Genomic DNA, 21,055 nt, shown 5'->3' on the forward strand with positions numbered 1-21,055 from the left:
ATTGGCAGGTGAATTCTTTACCACTGAGCCACCAGGGAAGCCCTTTGACAGGATATTTTAGAGTAAATTGCAGACATCAGGCCATGTCACCTATAAATACTTTAGCTTGTATCTCTAGGTGATAAGGCCTTCAGAAAAAAATAACCACAATACCTTTATCATAGGGGCTTCTCTGGTAGCTTTGATGGTAAAGAATCTGCCTTCAATGCAGGAGAACTGGGTTTGATCCCTGGGTCAGGATGATCCCCTGGAGAAGGGAATGGCTACCCACTCCAATACTCTTGCCTGCGAAATCCCATGGACAGAGGAGCCTGGCAGGCTACAGTCCATAGGGCTGCAAAAGAGCTGTACGTGACTGAGTGACTAACACTTTCACTTCTTCACTTTCACCTTTATCACACCCATCTAGATAAATAAGAATTCTTTAAGGTCATGTAATACCCCAACTGAATTACATTTTCCTCCCATCGTCTCAGAAGTGTCTTTTGAGAGGTGGTTTGCTCAAATCAGGATCCAAAGAATATCTTTGCTCTGCTCTGGCAGATTATATTTCTCAGGTCTCTGCTACACTATACCTCCCCCTCCCCATCTTGATGATATTTACTTCTGGAAGGAATATGGTCACTTGTCTCAGAGAGTTTCCCACTTTCAGGATCTGGCTGGCTATTCTCTGTAGTGTCCAAACATGTTCCCCTGCACCCCCTCTGCCATGAGTCCTGACTACTGATGGCTGGATGCAGAGGCTGCACTGTTGTCTGTTTTCCAGTCCACCTGACCATTCACCCACCAGAAAGGAAGTGAAAAAGATGGAGGAATCACCATGAGCACTGTTGGATTTTGCCAAGGGACTGTCTCTGGAAATCTAGGTGATTACTAGATACTATGAGAGCCAGTAAATCAATTCCCATCACTACTTCACTGAGATCTCCCCAGTAGCTTCTAATTTATTAGAATAAAATCTAAATTGCTCACCAGCCCCACAGGACTGACCAGTCTCTCTGATGTCTCTCCCTAGCCCTAAGATCCCGTCACATTGGTCTTCTTGTCTGTTCTTCTAAAACATCCAGCCCCATCCGGGATACGTGGGGAATCCTTCCTTGGTCTTTCACCAGGCCGGTTCCCTCACCTGACATTCACTCTTTAATGAAGCCTTCCAAAACCACCCTCAAAGTCTTTCTCTGTCACTCTTTCTTCTTTTTCCTTGGCAGTTACCACTAGCTGAAATTACTTTGCTCGTTATTTACTGACCATCTCCACCACTAAACGATCCGTTCCAGAATGGCACGGGTGCCTCTGTTGTTCACTGATGTAGCCCCAGTTCCCAGAACAGTGTCCGGGACCCTCATTCTCTCTTTTAGTGTACGAATGAGCGAACAGAGAGCTTCTATCTAACTTGATGTGTATATGCATCCTGACTTGCAGACCTCTGGGGAAGGGAAATTCATCCTTCTTCTGCCTGGCAACATAACGTCCTCTGCAGGATCACTTCCATTTGTCTCCACCTTGAGCTTCTGGAAGATGAAACCCTCAGTGGGGAAGAAAGGGGAAAGTGGATCATGGCCTGCGGCAAAACCTGCCACTTGGCCCAGCAGCTGTGCCCTTTCCTCCTGCCAACCAAACCGATTCTCTACAGGGCGGCAGAGTGCTGGGTCAGCATCTGACTGAAGGAGACTGCAACTTTTCTGTCCCTTAGAATGTGGAGCTGGACACAGCCACTGTGGTCGGTGACTGTGCGTGCTTTCTGAGTGAGGAAGTCGAAGGCATCCTGTGTGAGAGTATGACTGTTTGTGTGTGCGCACATGCACACACATGTGCAGGAAGCATTTCACAACTCCTGCCCAGAGGTATGGAGTTAGCTGGGAGAGAGGGAGCAAGCGGGAAGCATGAAGCAGATTCATGGAGCAAAACAGTGAGGAAAGCCTATGTGTGCTAAGTCGCTCCAGTCGTGTCTGACTCTTGGTGACCCCAGGGACTGTAGTTCGCCAGGCTCCCCTGTCCATGGAATTCTCCAGGCAAGACTACTAGAGTGGGCTGTCATGCCCTCCTCCAGGGGATCTTCCCAACCCAGGGATTGAACCTGCATTGACTGGTGGGTTCTTTACCACTGCGCCACCTGGGAAGCCTCCTGAGGGGAAACTGTAACCTCTGAGAAAATGAGAACTAGGTGAGGGGAGAGATGGGAGGTGGGGAGCAAAAGGGCACCCTCTTCCTGGTTCCCCAAGAGCATGGGAGCATTCCTGAAGAAGCTGCAGGGAGGCACACAGGGGAGGCGGTGGAGAAGGGGCAAGAAAGTGGCAAGTCGCCAGGGCTGGGCTGGTTAAGGGAGATGGGGGCCAGGTGAAGCTGTGGTGACCCAGCCAGCAGAGTGTCTTCTGAAGATGCAGGTGGGCCTCAGCTCCTGCAACTGAGCCTTGCAGGAATGTGAATGCCTGATCATGGGGTTTTTCAAGACAAACCGGAAGTCTGGAACTGTATGCAACATCTCTCAGCTTGAAAAAACAAAATCAGCAGCTATGACAGCAACAAATTTATATGCAGAGATGACCTCTAAAAGGATTTTCAAGAAACCACTCATGGTGATTGCCTCTGGGGAGGGAAATTGGGTATCTTTTCCCTCCACTCCCAGTCCCCTCCCTCCCCTGCTTCGTGTATTTTCCTTAGTACTTATTTCTCTGATTTATCCCTCATCTCCCTCCCCAAAAGAATGTGAGCTACTGTGTATCCCCATGCTCAGTCATGTCTGACTCTGTGACCCCGCGGACTGTAGCCCACCAGGCTCCTCTGTCCATGGGATTTCCCAGGCAAGCATACTAGAGTGGGTTGCCATTTCCTTCTCCAAGGGATCTTCCTGACCCAGAAATCAAACCCCCGTCTCCTGCACTGGCAGGTGGATTCTTTACCACTGTGCCACCTGGGAAGCCCATGTATCACCAGGATCTGTGTTTCTGAAGAAGGGGCAGGAAGGAGCCTTTTTTCCCCTGCACACCGCTGGTGACTGTTTGGATTACTTGCATGTATTTCTAGTCAGCGGAATACCTCTCAACAGTATTACAACACACATCACCAGGAGGACCAACAAAGTCAGCATGTGGGCCAGATTTGAGCAGAGGCTGCTGGTTTGTGACTTGTCTTCAGCTTTGCCCACAATGAGGGCTTGAAGGCAGCCCCATACTCTGCTGGGCCCCAGGTCCCAGGCCAGTCTGGGGGTCCAGGCCGGAAGCACTCAGCAGCTTGGCTGTGTCCTGGAGTCAGCCTGGCAGGGTTCAGAGGATCAGTCTTCAGAGGCCCCGTTTGGGCTGGTTGGGAAAAAAACAGTGGCCGCAAAGCAACCCTGACTTGCTTATGCAAACACCCCTGACAGATGGGCTTTGCTGATGGCACTTTGTTCCCGCTCAGTCAGAAACCCCCAATTCGCTTTGCTCTGTGAAAACACACAGATGTTCTCGAGGCCCCAGTCTCTGCACAAATCCCTCCCCAAGCAGGTGCCGCTGTATCTCCCTGTGACGTTCCCAGGCTGAGTGTGTGATACCCGCAGCCTCCCTAGGACTCAGGGACCAGTACACACGGGTCCCTTTCCAGCTGCCTCTGTCGAGCTCCCTCTGCCTAAAAGCCCTCTGATCATCCTGATGGAGATGCTCACAATATGAGAGCCAGCCTGCCTTGGTTCAGACACTGCTGTGCCATTGACTAGTCACTGAAACCATGACTCAGTTTTAACCTGTAAACTGGGGATGATACCCTCTAGCTCAGGGTCCCTGCTATTATCACCATTCCTTCGCGTCTCTTTGGCAGGAGCTCTTCCCCCTCCCCCAATGACAGAAGTGCAGGGGGGTGGGGGGTACAGGACCTCAGCAGAGCATGAAAGGCTAGAGGGTGTCCTGCAGTGAAAGGGAATATGGATCTGGCTTTTCCTACATGTGACTTGCAAGGGATGCTTGGTTTCTTTTCTTTCTTTTTAAAAATATGTACTTGTTTACTTGGCTGTGCCAAGTCTTAGTTGTGGCACACAGGATCTTCGATCTGCACTGTGGCATGCAGGATCTTTTAGTTACAGCATGTGGGATCTAGTTCCCTGACCAGGAATTTAAACCCAGGCCCCTGGCACTGGGAGCATGGAGTCTTGCCATTGGACCACCAGGGAAGTCCCTGGATTTCTTCCAGGGTTGCTTGGCTCCTGCCTGCTTTCTAAGATTGCCCCTCTGGCCCCCTTTTGATTCTATGAGGCACTGATAAATCTGCTTCTGCCCAAAACTGTCAAGTCAGGCTTCTGCTGCTGGCATCTGAGGACCCTGACGAATACGTGGTGCTGTGAGCAAAGAAGGCAGCCACAAGTGGCAGAGGAGATCAAACGGGGTCCAGGCAGTGGCACAGGGAGAAGCAAGTGACAATGGGAGGCATGTGGCTGTAAGTAATGGTATCACCCAATGGTGATACCAAGCATTGAAGACATTTCATCATCTAATGGAAGGAGGCGGCCAGATATGGTGGCTCCAGGCTTGGGCCAGGTGAATAATGTCAGGCACTTTCTCTTTCTCCCCTACTGTTGTCCTGCAGTGCGCAGCTGGCTTGCATCTTTGACTTCGGCCTCATGGTCACAAGCTGGCGGCTACAGTCATGCTTCTTGCTGCACTGTTGGCAAGGGCTAAAGAAAAGATGATGTAAGAGCATTCTTCTTACCTATCTGCTCTAATCAGGAATGAGGACATTTGCCAGAACACTGCCCCTACCTTCACACTTTCTTTTATGTCTCACTGGCCAGAATGTGGTCAGTATAGCCACTCTATTTGCCAGAGAAGCTGGTGAAGCAAGATCTGTGACCATTCTGATTGCCCTTGAGCCAAGGAGGACTTATATTTGGGGCTGGCCACACTGGTTCCCTGAAAACATCATGGTCTGTTAGAAGAGCAGGCAACTTATGGTATATCTGTGTAAATGCTCTCAGACTGTCATTTGTGAAATGCTGGGGAACTAACTCGGAGCTGAGAAGACACTTCCTTATTAGGCCCCCAAAGCCTGGAGGCTAGAACAGCAGACTAACAGGCTAGCATCATGGCCCCAGCTTGGCTCTGAAGGGCCCTGCTCTGCAGGGCCACAATGTCTACCAGAATCTCACAGGGCAGAGCAGAAGGGAAAAACACAAGTCTTCTAGTGTTAAGACATTTGTAGTTTGCTCCATGACTTTTTCTAACAACAGCCCAGATTTCCCTTTGAGAATCTGCCTCCTCTAATCTCCATCCAATGGGCTAGAGAAGGGCTTCTTCTTGAGGTCAGGAACAAATCATGTGACCCAATCAGAACCACAGACTCAGTGATGGCTTTGCTAGAAGTGCCGGGGCTGAAAACTATGCTTTCTCCTCTTATCCCAAGTAGGAGAGGATGTGAAGGATGGAATCATTGCAGCCATCTTGTGATCATGAGGGGAGAATCGTTTGTGAAAAGTGAAAGAAAGTGAAGTCACTCGGTCATGTCTGACTCTTTGTGACCCCATGGACTGTAGCCTACCAGGTTCCTCCATCCATGGGATTTTCAAGGCAACAGTGCTGGAGTGGGTTGCTATTTCCTTCTCCAGGGGATCTTCCTGAGCCAGGGATCGAACCCGGGTCTCCCGTGTTGTAGGCAGACGCTTTACCATCTGAGCCACCAGGGAAGTCCGTTTGTGAAAGGGGCTGAGGTTACAGACAATCCGGGGGCTTAGAGTCACTATGTGAGTCTCAACATCAAGCCTGAACCTGAAGCCAACCCAATTCTACCTTTGGACATTTTAGTTACATGACGAAACAATAACAAAACATATTAACAAGTGGTGATTCAGCCATTTCTGGCATATACAAGTCACTCATTTGACCAGTAAGAACTAGTTAGTTCTTAAAACTTATTCATTCATTCACTCACACAACAAATATCTACCACATTCTTAAAGCACTAAAAACTTACTCACTGTGGAGAAAAGGGAATCCTCTGACACTGTTGGTGAGAATGTAAATTGGTGCAGCCACTATGCAGAACAGTATGGAGGTTCCTTAAGAAACTAAAAACAGAATTACCATATGATCCAGCTAACCCACTCCTGGGCATATATCTGGAGGAAAACATGGTTCAGAAGGATACATGCACTCCAACGTTCACTGCAGGGCTGTGTACATTAGCCAAGACATGGAAGCAACCTAAATGTCCATCGACAGAAGAATGGATAAAAAGGATGTGGTACATGCTAATATATACAATGGAATACTGCTCAGCCACTAAAAAGAATGAAATAAGGCCAATGCAGTAACATGGATGAACCTGGAGATCATCATACTAAATAAGTATGTTAGACAAAGACTTAGAAGTAGAATCTAAAACATGAGACAAATGAACTTATTCACAAAACAGAAACCTACTCACAGACTTAGAAAATGAAGTTATGGTTAGGAGGGGGAAAGTGTGGGGAGAAGAGTGAGTTAGGGAGTTTGGGACTGACATGCACACACTGCTATATTTTAAACAGATAACCAGTGAGGATCTACTGTACAGCTCAGGGAACTCTGTGATCAATACTCTGTAATAACCTAAATGGGAAAATTTGCAAAAGGATACATGTTTATGTAAAAGTGAATCACTTCGCTGTACACCTGAAACTAACATAATGTTGTTAATCAACTATATTCCAGTATCAAATACAAATTTAAAAATCATTCACTCATTCAACATTTACTAGGTATACATAACTCAAACACTTCAAATCTGTTATTCAATAAATTTTTTAAAGCATCTACTATTATGTGATACTTTTGCAGGAACTGAAGATAGAGAATGGACCACGTCTTCTTTTAAGAATGTACTTCCGGTAGAAGGAAGCCAGAGGAATGAGTAAACTAAGACAGAAAACAAGGGAACATCAAAGGGCAGTCAGTCATATAAAGGAGTCAAAGCTGTGACAGGGAGGGAGGAGGTCCTACCCTGAAGGCTCAAAGAGGGGGTGCCCTCTGATGGGGGTCAGCACCAAGACAGGGTGCCTGCTGTGTTCCAGGTGGGCTGATGAGCAAGGCTGACGTGTCCAGGCAGGCAAGCTGGGAGAGGCTGTGTACAAGGGGTTGTCCAAGGCCATGGTTCTCTCCCCCAGCTGTCCATTAGAGGCACCAGGGGAGCTTTGTAAAAATACAGGTGTTCCCATTCCTTCCTCAGTGTCTGAATCACCTGGCTGGTGGTGGAGCCCAGGCATGAGCGTCTTTTAAGAGCTCTGTAGCTGACTCCAATACGCAGCCAGGGCTGAGGACAGAGGGAGAAATGGAGACAGCAGAGAGAGGAGGGTTTGACGTCAAGCCTCAAGAGGCCGCAAATGCCAGAGGGAGCGAGCACACCGGTCCCAGGGGGCTCAGGCTGAGGGGCAGGAGGGCAAGTGTGACGCAGGGGGGCCTGGAGGGGAATGTGGTCTGGGGAGGACCAGGGGGTCCACAGGGATGGATGCTGCCAAGAGGATCACCTTTGGTGCCGATTACTGGTCTGAAGAAGGTGTCCCTGGTGGCTTCAGTGGTAAAGAATCAGCCTGCCAATGCAGGAGACTCAGGAGACACGGGTTCGATCCCTGGGTTGGAAGATCCTCTGGAGGAGGACATGGCAACCTATCCCAGGATTCTTGCCACAGAAAGGCCATGGACAGAGGAGCCTGGTGGGCTACAGTCCATGGAGTTGAAAAGAGACGTGACTGAGCAGCTGAGCACACACAGCACTGGTCTGAAGGGCACTGGTGATGACTGGAGGAGGTGTTCAGAGGACTGCCATTCCAGGGAGCCTAGTTCACACCCCTCAGCCCAGTTCACACCCTAGTTCACACCCTCACACCCCAGTGCTGCTGGCCCACATGGTTTCCTTCTGCCAGCTCTTTCACAATCCAGGCAGGGTTTACCTCTGTCCTCCCCTGGCTGAGCTCTCCTGGGTCTAGGCTGCATACACACTCACCGACAAGAGTTAGCCCACTGGATTTTTTTAAAAAATATTTATTTCTTTGGCTGTGCTGGCTTTTAGTTGTGGCACGTGGAATCTAGTTCCCTGACCAGGGATGGAACCTGGGCCCTCTGCATTGGGAAGGTGGAGTCTTAGCCACTGGACCACCAGGGAAGTCCCAAGCGGACTGGCCTTTTAAGCCTCTGAGTATCTTTTGTTCTCCTCAGGCCTTGCACAGTCCCAAGTCTGTGGTGGACTGGAATCTAACCTGTGTGTTCTTGCTGCGTGGGTTGGGAAGAAGGGAAGGATAATACGGGGGTGATGTCTGTGACCATAGGTTGACACTGTGAGTTCTGATGAACCACACGTGGAGCTACCCTCGTGGGGTGTATTAACTTGTGTGCTATCATTGTCCCATTAAGGAGGAACCCGAGCATGCCCATGTTACAGATGAGGCAAGGGTAACCCGGCCAAGTCACAAGCTGGCAAGTGGGGCAGCTGGGGATCCAAACCTCGACAGTCTGCTCCCATACCTTCCCTGCTCCACTCTCAATAAAAGACACAGCAGGTCTCATGGGTGTGCTGTATGAATACATGAGTGATGCATGTATCTTCGGAATCAATTCATAAGGACAAAGCTTAAGAATGTCAGCAACAGCTCAGCAGATTTCAGATTAGGAGTCTGTTTTCTTCCTCCTATATCTTTCCCCACTTTATTGGAAATCTGAGCAAACACAGGACTGCTTTAGAGCTCCCCTAGGAAATGAGATGGATGGGAATCTCAGAAATCTCATTAGAAAGTTATCACAGCAGAGACTCTGCTCCATCAGCCCAAAGAACAAGGAGCAGGGCCTTGACCGTAGCCATACACTACTGTGATCTGTTCTGTACTCTCAACAGTTCTGACACCAAATGTGCGGGTTTTCCATACCAAGCAACTCTTCAACTGGATGTCCTACAATTTAGCTCAGTCCTCAGACTAAGTACCTGGAGTCAGCACAGACCCCAAAGGTGAAGGGCTTAGTCCGATAAGACTGTCCCCACCTCAGACCCCAACAGCAAGAAGTAGGTCCCCAGGTTACCTGCACTTCTGTCCGACTTGGCTACAAATTAGGGGCTCCCAAGAGCCTTTCCTCAAGCTCCATCACGTGTGATAACAACTCAGAACTCAGGAAAACACTACTTCCTTTTTTTAAAGATTCTCTTCCCATCTAGGTTGTTACAGAGTGCTGAATAGAGTTCCCTGTGCTATGCAGTGGCATAGTGTTAGTTGCTCAGTCGTGTCCGACTCTTTGTGACCCCATGGACTGTAGCCCACCAGGCTTCTCTGTCCATGGGATTCTCCAGGCAAGAATACTGGAGCAGGTTGCCATCCCCTTCTCTAGGGGATCTTCCTGACTCAGGGATGGAACCCAGGTCTCCGGCACTGCAGGCACAATCTTTACTGTCTGGGCCACCAATGCTATACAGTCAGTCCTTATTAGTTATCTATTTTATATTTAGTAATATGACTTACTATTCCTGACTTATTAAAAAGGATACACACGAACAGTCAGATACACAGGACGAAGCCCAGAAAGGTCCCAAGTGCAGAAGCTTCTGTTCCCATGGAGTTTGGAGTGTGATGTCCTCCCAATACATAGATGAGCTCATCAACCTAGAAGCTCTCTTTTCAGGGTTTCATGGCGATTCCGTTATGAAGGCAGGGTTGACTGAATCACTGGCCACTGATGGTTAACTCAACTGCAGCCCCTCTTCCTTTCCCAGATGTCAGGGGGTGGGACTGAAAGGTCCAACCTTCTAAGCACATGGTTGGTTCCTCTGGCAACCCTGAAACTATTCAGGGGTCCACCAAGAGTCACCCCTTCAGCATAAACTCAAGTAATGGTTGAAAGGAGCTTATCTTGAATAACAAAAAGACAGTATCACCCACATCTCTCAAGGGTTTCAGAAGCTCTTGTGCCAGGAACTTGAATGAAGACCAAAATATTTTTCTTACTATATCACAATATCACATGGTGAGAACCTGTACTTTAGTATTTAATCTCAAAGAGCCCCGTGAATGGGTGTTTTTAACTAAATGTTTCCGGGCATCCAGGAAGGGTCCACGTTCCTACCTCGGAGTTAAGGGCAGCCCCCACATGGGCAAGGGCAGCCATATAGAGCTATTTCACTCAAACAGGTTAGAGTTCCCAAGTGGCTCATCCTGCTTCTAATGATATAAATCGGTTAATGGTCGTTTCCTCTTGAAAGAATAGGAAGAAAATTGGAATTACACACTGAAATTTCAGGTGTGCATATTGGCTGTTGCTTGTTTAATATTTACTTATTTGGTTGGCTTCAGCATGTGACTTCTTAGTTGTCCCATGTGGGATCTGGAACCCAGGCCCCCTGCATTGGGAACACAGGGCGTTAGCCACTGGATCCCCCAGGGAAGTCCTCATATTGCTTTATTTGAATCCAGCAATTCCCCTTCTAGGAACTTCTCCCTCAGGTGTTCACCCCAATGCACCTTGACAGACAGGTTCAAGGTGGTTCAATCACAGGCGCGCTCACACTGCCCCACTGCTGTGATACGGGAGCGCTGGAACAGCCCCAGTGCCCAGGAGCAGATGATGGGTTAAGTGTGTCTGGCTGCCTTTACTCCAGGGAAGGTGCTGCTGCTGTGATAAACAGTGAGGGAGCGCTGTGTCGTGTAAAGGAATCATCTCCACGGCCTGAAGTGAACGAGTTTGGCTCCTATTTATGGAGTGCTTACTGTGCACCAGCTGAAATGCTTACACACATTCACCCATTTCATTCTCGTGACTGGCCTGGGAGGGAGGGACTAACTGAGAGACCTTTAAAGACATTTAAAGACAATGCATGGACCTCCCTGGTGGTCCAGTGGCTAAGACTCCTCGCTTCCAGTGCAGGGCTGGGTTTGATCCCTGGTCAGGGAACTAGATCCCACATGCTGCAACAAGGATCAAAGATGCTGAGTGCTGCAACTAAGACCTGGCACAGACAAATAAATAAATACTAAAAATAAATAAATAAAGCCAATGCAACTGAGTCCAGAGAGGCTTAGTAACCTGCCCAAGGTCACTCAGCTAGAAAGCACGGTTTGTTTGTTTTTTTATTTGGTCATGCTGCGTCTTTGCTGCAGCGCTCAAACTCTCTAGCTGTGGTGCACGGGCTGTACAGTGTGCGGGCTCAGTAGCATGTGGCATGTGGGATCTTCCTGGGCTAGGGATTGAACCTGCATCCCCTGCACTGGAAGGTGGATTCTTCACCACTGGACCACCAGGGAAGTCCTCCCCCCATTAGGTTTAAATGAAAGGGGGGCAGATTTTGTTACTGTGTGTGTTTCTACATAAATCCTATGAAATATACAAGAAAGAGTCTAGGAAGACATCTGTCAAACTGTTAAGCAGTTACTTCTAAGGAGTAAAATGGAATGGAAATAAAGGAAAACTTAAAAAGCCAAAATATTCTCCCTGACTATATATAAACTTTTACAAGCACGCAAGTTCAAGGCCCTCTTCAAGACTCCTATGAGGCTCTGTCTCAAATCCAAATCCTAGAAAGAATGGGTCTTGCATGTCTTCTTCCAGACCTTTCTCTGAGAGTCTGTAAGGAAATGCTCACAACTGCACAGGCGAGGGGCAACTCAGGCTGGGGTTAGGTTTTCAAAGTGGAGCCTGGGAAGGGAAACATGGGTGGAGCGAAAGCCATGCCACAAACACCCTGATGGATGCGGTTAGAATGGAAGAGCCACCCCACCCCCTGGACTGAGCACAAGTCCCCACCTCAGTCCTTTGGTCACCTGATGCGAAGAGCTGACTCCCTGGAAGAGATCCTGATGCTGGAAAGACTGAGGGGAGGAGAAGGGAACGACAGAGGATGAGATGGTTGGATGGCATCACTGATTCGATGGACATGAGCTTGAGCAAGCTCCAGGAGATGGTGATGGACAGGGAAGCCTGGCGTGCTGCAAGTCCATGCGGTTGCAGAGTCGGACAGGACTGAGTGACTGAACAACCACCACCTCCCCCGCCTCTAGAGCCATGGAGTCTGAAAAATACACATCTTTCCAAGTGGAGATTCCTCTGTGGTCTGACAGGATGCTTGCCCCTAGACCCCCTGAGGGAAGGAAGCGGCACCCATCTCGGGCTCATGTGTTCCCCAGAGAAATGGAAACAGCACTTACCCAAAATGCTTAAGCAGGAATAAGTGCTATAAAAAGATTCAGAGATGAATCTTTTTTTAAATAAATGAGTTAACAGCTCCATGGCTGCTTTTCTTACTTATTACCAGATATCAGAGATGTTTCCTGATGTGACAGCAGTAGCATAGTGGTTAGAAGTAAAGACCATTCAGGTTCCATTCCCACCTCTATCACTTAGTTAGACCCTGGGCGGATGACTTAGATGTCTGATACCTGTTTTCCCATCTGTAAAATGGAGATGATAATAGGGCATAACTCTTGGAGATTTTATGAACTAATGAATGTAGAGACTTAGAATAACCCTGGCATACAGTGATTATATAAATATTAGCAGGTGGCTCAGTGGGAAAGAATTCACCTGTCAATGCAGGAGACGTGGGTTTCACTTCCTGGGTCAGGAAGATTCCCTGGAAGAGGAAATGGCAACCCATTCCAGCATTCTTGCCTGGGAAATCCCATGGACAGAGGAGCCTGGCAGGCTACAGTTCATGGGGTCACAAAAGAGTCAAGACACGACTGAGCGACTAAATAACAATGAAAATTAGCATTTTCATTTATGTAATAATAATATCGCAAGCAAACAAATTGGACCAAACATGGCCTTGGAATGAACTCTGGTTCCTTTGGGCTCAGAAGCCGGCTCACGGCTGGCCAACGTTGAACAAGCCCCTCCTTCCTGGTGGTCCCAGAGCCCGGAGGGCACCCTCAGCTGAGTTCCTGGGGGGTCGGGTGGGTCGGTTAAGGATGTCACTACCTCCCTGAAGCACATGTGGATTGACCATCTTGTTTCAATTCTGGGTGCAGTCCTGCTCACTTCAAATGAGACTTTGAAATGCACAATTAAAAAAGGATGCTTCCTGGAGTGCAGGGACACGTGCCAGGCCCACCCAGGAGCTGCAGCCGTGGCTCAAGGAGTAGGGGACAGTGATAGAGCCGGGCTGGGGGTCTCTGTGGTCAAGGGGAGATCCTTCTGGGGAGACTTAATCAGGGACACAAGCCCCTCTCGAGGAGTCGGACATCCCTCACGGGACCACCCCGCTTGAACATCCAGTGTCACGCCACAAGCACTGGTGTGGTCGTGCCATTTATTTATTTATTTGGCTGTGCTGGGACTTAGTTGCGGCATGGGGGATCTAGTTCCCTGACCAAGGATCAAACCTGGGCCCCCTGCATTGGGAGTGTGGAGTCTTAGCCACTGGACCGCCAGGGAAGTCCCTGTGGTGTTTATTTTGATATTGAAGCTTTTCTGTCTGTGGCCGCTGCCTCGAACCCCAAGTGTTCCCACGATCACTGTTTCGGACAACACTGGGCCCACAGGGGCTTCAAGGACCCTTCTTCTGAGTCTGCTCTCGTGGCTGCTGCTGGTCGGCCAGGTCAGGCTGCCTTTGGAAGATGATGTCTTGTCAGCATGGAGCCCGACTTGCTAACTAATCCCAGCTAATTGCCACTGCTAAGATCACATCTGCTGGGCCTGGAGATTAAATCAATATTTGACAATCTTGATTAAACAGAGCCAGGGAATCCTCGTCAAGGAACATCTGTTAAAGCCCTGTTCTTTCCAGCCTGCTCCTGGGGGGCCGGGCTCCGCTTGTCCTCACCTGAGGACAGCTCTGCGGTGGGGGTGGTGGGCAGTGGAGCCCCCCCAGGAACACCAGGCAGGCCTCCCATGGTGAGAGGGTGGGGAGGGGGTGAGGGGGGCACACAGAGCTGAGCCCTGATTTCCTGGGTGGTGCCCAGCTGCCAACAGTAACCACCCCTCCCCCATCCAGAGTGCAGGCTCCCTGCAGAGCACTTATCGCAAAACTCGGAACTTAAATTTCCTAACGACCCTCAGAGGCAGTGTTCTCAGTACTTCCACTTCAAAATGGGGAAGGCAAGGTTCTGAGAGGGGACATTACTTGCCCACTGTCAGAGGAGCGGGGTTCTGAACCTCGGTCTGGCTCACTACTCCAGAGTCTGCCCTGAAATCACTCTGGGGATCCCTGCACATGAGTACAAGTTGTCAAAAGAGGGAGCCATATCTGGCTCTTGTGGAGCTAGGAGCCCAGGCTGGAGGCCCGTTCCCAAGGTCCAGTCCCCTGAGCTACATGTAATAATGGTGGCCCTGCGAAGAAGCACCGGACTCACGCCTGGCCCTCCTCAATCCACACTGCCTCCCAGGGAGAGGGCCTTACTGTTCTCCCCACTTTACAGAAAGGAACACTGAGGTTCAGAGCGGCAAGTTACCTGTCTGAGATCACCCAGTAAGGAAAAAGGCAAAGGTGGGGCTTGAACCCAGGTGAATGACTCTGCGGCCATTGTAACGACTGTCATCTCTAAAAAGCAGGCATGAGCTGCGAACATAGGGGGTCTTCGGTAAACACCTGGCCTCTGTTCCTGGGTAGTTTCAGGGCAGAAATTAGGCTCGTGCTCTGGAGTCAGATCTCCTGGGATCAAATCCTGCCCCCAACACAGACCAGAGAGGATTAACAGTGTCGTCTTGTCAGACTGCTGGAGGAGCCCAAGATGACCCTTGTAAGGCCCCACTCCCCACAGTAACTCCCCACAGTAACTCCCCACAGCACTCACACATCTTCATCCAGGATTAACACACACACACACACACAATAAGAGTGAGGACAAAGCAGATACATTCAAAGTACCTTCATGAGGGTGGGAAGGGTCAGACACCCTGATGTTCTGCAGCCACTGTCAAGCGCCCTGTCCCCAGATCCACAGCAGCTCCAAGATCAGGGCGAGTCCTTCATAATCCAGGGAGTCCTGGATTTCCTGAGTCCACTGAGAAAACCCCAAGCCAAAACTACCAGGGCAACCAGTCAGTCACTCAGCTAGATAGCCAACTAACCAACCAGTCACCTGGCAAGTTAGCCCTAGAACTGGTCTCAGTTTGCGCCCTCGACCCTGTCTATCTGCACCTCTGTCCCACGTTTCTGTGTCTCCGTTCCACCTCTGTGTCCCCGTTCCCATCTCCCCACATCCCTGTCCTTGTTCTGTGTGTGTCTCTCTCACACATGTGCATGCACAGATGGCCACATCACGGCCCTGCACATGTCAGATCCCTGAGTCACAATCCCGTGCTAATTCACCACGGGGGGATGTGTCCCAGGCCGGCAGTCTCTGCCTGGTCCCTCTGTTAAGTTCCTTCCAGATTCCAAGTTCCCAACATCTGCAGCCCGAGACCATACATACATACATATATGTATATATATCCAGTCTCATCTCCACCCTGAAATGCAATCTTAAAAGGAAATGGGCTATTTTAATTGGAGAACAAACTCAGAAACTTCAAGAAGTAATTTAGAAGAATGGCACACACTCTTACCAAAAAAAAAAAAAAATTAGTATTAAAAAAAAATATCCCAGCTACCTATCTTATGTCTATATAGTTACCTAGGTCAACACAGGGCTGAAATCTGGAAGGCTGTGCTCCAGCTGTAAGCGGTTACCCCAGGGAGGGGAGCGGTGGTATGCATACAAGCAGTCATCCTGTCTTGGACCCTAAAGCTCCCAAACTTCCCGAAGTCACGCACCTTCACTGACAACAAACAGACCACCTGGGCTTATGTATTTGATAGACCACCTGTGCTATTATTTACTAAACGTACCACGTGTGCTATTATTTACTTAAGATGGTCCTTTCAACCATCTCACTCACTAAAGCCTTAATAATAACAGTGCTGAAGTTAATATTTTTTCTTCTAATACTCATCAAACAAAATGCACAAATACGAGCCTTCATAAGACTTGTCTGTACATCACTGTGAACGAGCTTTCATACCAGAAACGCACTGACATCAAAAGCCGGATGCAGCTCCCAGACATGATCCTGAGGGGGGGTTTAAAAAAAAAAGCCAGATGGAGAACGACATAATATGGGTTATGATTCCATGATGGTAAAGTTCAAAAACAGGCAAAATGGAGCCATGATCTGCAGAGTTGTTTACACAGGTGACCAAACTTCAAAAGCAAGACACGGTGAGCACGGAAGTCCCAAGAGTGGTGGCTTCTGGGGGTGCCAGCAAGATTCTCTTCTTGATCTGGGGGTTACAGGAGTGATTGCCTTTTAACTGTCCTCCAAACTGTACATTTACATCTTATGTGCTTCTCAGGGCCTATGTTACGTTCCCCAGTAACCAAGTTTTTGAAAAGTCTTTTGTATTGTACGAATACTTTTTAAAAATGAGATCGTACTTCTATTACATAATGTATTATATACTATTGTACTCATATTATGTAATTTTAAAAAGCAGGTACACATACGTGAAAGTCTCAGCTGTTTGATCTCTGCAGACCCATTCTGAAGTACCTGAGAGTCAGTTTTATGCCTTTGTGGGTGGTGCATACACCACCCCCCACACACACACCCCAGTTGCTCTCACTCTCACACACACACCGCAGTTGCTTGCGTGCATGCACACACACACACATACACACACACCCCAGCTGCTCTCACTCTCCTGGTGCACACACACACCCCCACCCCAGCTGCTCTCACTCTCCTGGTGTGCACACACACACACACAAACACACATCCCAGTTGCTCACTCTCCTGGCATGCACACACACACGCGTGTGCACACACACACACCACAGTTGCTCTCACTCTCCTGGTGCACATGCACCCCCACCCCAGCTGCTCTCACTCTCCTGGCGTGCACACACACACACGCACACACACACACCCCAGTTGCTCTCACTCCCTTTTCACTCTCCTGCCACACACACACACACACACACACACAGAGTTACTCTCACGCTCCTGGCACGTGCACGTGCACACACACCCCTGTTGCTCACTCTCCTGGCTCCTCACTCTCCTCTGTAAAAGGATTCCACTTCCCAGAACCTGCAGGGCCACTTCGCCCGTGTGAATACAAACACCCTGGGCAGGCTGGGGGAACGTGTACTTCCTCTTAGCCCTGGTGGAGAGGCGGGTGCAGGGGGAGGAGGGGTATCTCACAGTATCAGTTTCAGGACAAGTCATCAAGTGACAGCTGGGGACAGAGTGGGTGGGACAGACACCCACCTGAGAAACACAGGAGGGCTTCCGGGGCACAGGGCTGGGAGGGGTCCCACCCCTGCACCTTACTAGTGCTCTTGACCCGAGACTGGGTGCACAGCCTCCTCTAGGGCCCACGTACCCACTGACAGCTGGTGAGGACTACAGCTCTGTTTGAACAACACCATAATCAAACATCCTTTCCCAGGACTGCACGCAGGATAGGCACTCAGAACAAGGCCTAAGCTGAGGCAGACAGGCTGAAAGAGGCACTGGCCGTGAGCAGATGAGGGCAGGGGCTCTCTAGGAGCTCAAAGGAGCCCGGGACACCAGGAAACCAGCCACTCACTTGCAGGACAACCATTTTTTTAAATGGTCACAGTTGGTGGAAACTTTTAAGAGGAAACCTGGCAACAGCTTTTAAAAAGGTTCTTACCTTCCAGTAGAGCTACTTCTGGAAACTGATCCCAAAGAAACAGTTAGAAATGAAGAAAAAAATTCATGGCATTGGTTATAAAAGGGGAAGAAAAAAGAACCAACCTCAATGTCTAACAGGAGAATAGTTAAATATATTACCATATATCCTTATGACATTACATATTATTATTATAAATGCAGATGAAGTCATAGAGAAAAGATTGGAAAAAAACTGCAAAATGTTCATCAGGGTTATGTTTTGGAGTTGGGACTACCAGTGATTTTTTTTTTTTTAATTTACTTATTTGGCTCCACTGGGTCTTAGTTGTAGCATATGGGATCTGACCAGGGATCAAACCCAGTCACCCTACATTGGGAGCTCAGAGTCTTAACCACTGGACCACCAGGGAAGTCACCCAGTTATTTTTGAAAATGTGTTCTTTATACCTAAACATTCCTATATTTTCCCAATTACCTTTAATAAATGTTTTCAAAACCAGGAGAACAAAGCAGTAAGTTTTCATTCATTTAATTGATTTCCTTTCACTAGAGGAATGTTTCCTGAAGTTTCTGTAATAAAGCAGTGAATGAACTAGACCCCCTCTGCCCCATGGCTGGAGGGGGAGATATACATGAATTGAGTGCCCTTACCAAACACGCACATTAGAATAAGCGATGCGAAGAAAGAACGAGCTGGTGGAGGACAAGAACAGGGTGCTGCAGCGTAGGTGATCAAGGAAGCCTTCTTGGAAGTGGTGGCATTTAAGCCCTGAAGGATGTGGAGTTGACCAGAGAAGGGAGGGTGATAAGTGAGGGGTAGAGATGAAGAGCAAGTGGAAAGACCCTGGCGTGTTGAGGAGTCTAGAGTTGTCCTTCATGGCAGGTTTGGAAGGCAGAGACCCGACTTGGCTGCCACGTAGATGATGAACCTGGTAAGTGGCAGAGTTAGTCCCCCTGGGAGCTGAGGTAGCCATCCCCATAGAGGGCAAGAGTGGCCTCACCCAGAACGGGAGTGGTGCTGATGTAGAGAAGGGGAAGGGCGTGGACTGGAGAGGATCTGGCTGCCTCCTCACACAGGAGGCACTCCAGGGCACTCAATCCTAAACTGAGTACCAGGTGGGAACAGGCTAGATCAGGTCACCAAGATGCAGGCCACCACTTCTGCTCTCAGCCCCACGCTGTTCAGACTACAGAGGGGCAGAGGTGAGCAAACGAGCCATTACAAGGCAATGTGTTTGGGCTGACAGTCAGCTGGTAGGGCTGGGTTCAGCTGTAAGAAATGTAACAGGTTTCCAAAGAAAAGCCAGTCCCTACCCTCTGATGGAGTAGGATGTGCAGTATTTCAAAATCCTTCCTGGGCAGGCTTTTATAAGTGTTGCTCAGGAGACCTGAAGGCAAGGAGCATCCCCAATGGATAGATAAGGAAACTGGATGCAAATCATGGTGTTTCTTGATAACAAAAGTAAGAATTCGGGCCCTCAGTTGTGAGAATACTGTGACTCTCCACCCAGGCCTGCTCCCGTGCTAAGCACCCATGCTAACCATCCCATGCTGAATGGTTCATACTTGTGTCTGCATAGACTTCACTGGCGGTGGTGGGTGGTGGTTTAGTCGCTAAGTCGTGTCCGACTCTTGCGACTCCATGGACAGTAGCCCACCAGGCTCCTCTGTCCATGGGATTTCCCAGGCAAGAATACTGGAGTGGGTTGCCATTTCCTTCTCCAGGGGATCTTCCCAACCCAGGAATCGAACCTGGGTCTCCTACATTGCAGGCAGATTCTTTACCAACTGAGCTACAAGGGAAGCCCATGGACTTCACTGCTGGCTGTCAAATCCAAATCCATTTTCTTCCTGAATTCATTTGGAGCAGCGGGATGTACATCCAAAAAGACTGCCTTCTCAGGTTCCCTTGTAGGTGTCTCATTCTGGTCAACAAGAGGTTAAGTGGAAGTCCACGGGGCATGGGGGAAGAGGCCTTCTGGTAAAGTTATTGCTTTCCAATAAAAAGGAGCACATCCTCTGCATCCTTCTCCTTCCTGGAATGTGGATGCCATAGCTGGAGGTGTGGCAGCCATACTGTGACTGTGAGGCTGAAAGCCACGTACAAGGATTCAGGAGCCCTCTCTCCCAGCCAGTGGCCCTGTGCCAGTCCACCCACACTCCGTTTCCTTTCCATGTGCAAGAGAGACTATGTTGCGATATGAGGTCCTAACCAGATCCTCATTTTACAGATAAGGAAATAGAAGCTCTTCAAGGAAGGGGCACAAGTCCAAGGTCACGTAAAGCCAGGAAGAGATAAGGCTGGAATGTGAGCCTGTACTCTAACCATTTCATAGTATCAATAGTTCCTTAAATAAGAATACTGGCTTTGCAGAAAACTTGGCTCCAGTTTACTTCTCCATTCAGTAGTTTGCTTATCTACCCACCTCACTAGAAGCACGAGCTTCCTTTGCTCTGAACTGGGCTGGTGGTGAGTGCTCCTAAAGGAGCAATGAGCAATGCCCTCTTATCAGTCAAGACTGTACTCTGCTACAGGTAAGCCAGGGAAGGTGGAGTGACTCTTCTGAAAAATGGGGGCACCACCACTGGCTTTATAGGAAGCTGTGAGGGTTCAATGAGGAATGAATGGAAGGCACAGTGCCCAATAACTGGTTCCATTATTACTACCATGGAGGCACAGTGTAGATCTCCTCTTCCAAAGACCTCTTCTTGTGACCAAAAGCGTTCACCATCTCCAGGAGATTCTTGGATGCAACGATGATTTCTCGACACAACCCCTAACCCTAACCCTAACTGAGATGATTTCTCACAGGCCAAATACCCCCAGGATTCCCAGTGAATTCCCAACTACTCTACCAGCAGCCTCCTCACCGCCCTGCCTTGCATTGGTCTTGTCTTCTGCTTGCAGCAGCTGCCATGTATGCCAGTCCTTCCTCTTCCTTAGGCCCAGTTCCCAAGCCTTCCCTGATTTCCCCAACCCACCTGGCACTGCCCCTCAGGAAAGCTATGGGCCCCTGTGTCTTGCCCATTGGCTGTCTGGAAAGGCCGGCTACCTGGCACTCCTGTCGAGTGCTGTGTTAGCCTCCACAAAATCAGCTCCTGTGGTCTTATGGTCTGTACCGACTCTCCCAGGAGTGCTGGCACATCCAGGACAAGTTCAAGTCCATCTGATGAATGGGACAAAGAATAATCACACTGCCCGACATTCATATGGGGCCTACTATGGGCCTGACACTGTTCTAAGCATTTTATACGTATCAGCTCATTTGATCAGCACAACAATCCTTTGAGAAACATCAGTATGTGTTAGTTGCTCAGTTGCGTCTGACTGTTTGTGACCCTGTGGACTGTAGCCTGCCAGACTCCTCTATCCATGGAATTCTCCAGGGAAGAATACTGGAGTGGGTTGCCATTCCCTTTGAGAATGATACTTTTATTAACCCCACTTTACATAGGAGGAAATTGAGGCACAGAATGAAGGAACTTGCCCAAGGTCACACAGC

At 49.1% G+C, this 21,055-nt stretch overlaps 1 protein-coding gene across 12 annotated transcripts in view; it reads right to left on the reverse strand.

Moving 5' to 3' along the window:
- SIPA1L3 (signal induced proliferation associated 1 like 3) overlaps nt 1–21,055 on the reverse strand; it is a 260,357-nt gene that overhangs the window by 107,223 nt on the left and 132,079 nt on the right. The gene's annotated exons all lie outside the window — the stretch shown is intronic.

This window comes from Moschus berezovskii, chromosome 22 (genome assembly GCF_049115385.1).
Source record: "Moschus berezovskii isolate FMDL1 chromosome 22, NW_MosBer_1.0, whole genome shotgun sequence".
Lineage (NCBI taxonomy): Eukaryota > Metazoa > Chordata > Mammalia > Artiodactyla > Moschidae > Moschus > Moschus berezovskii.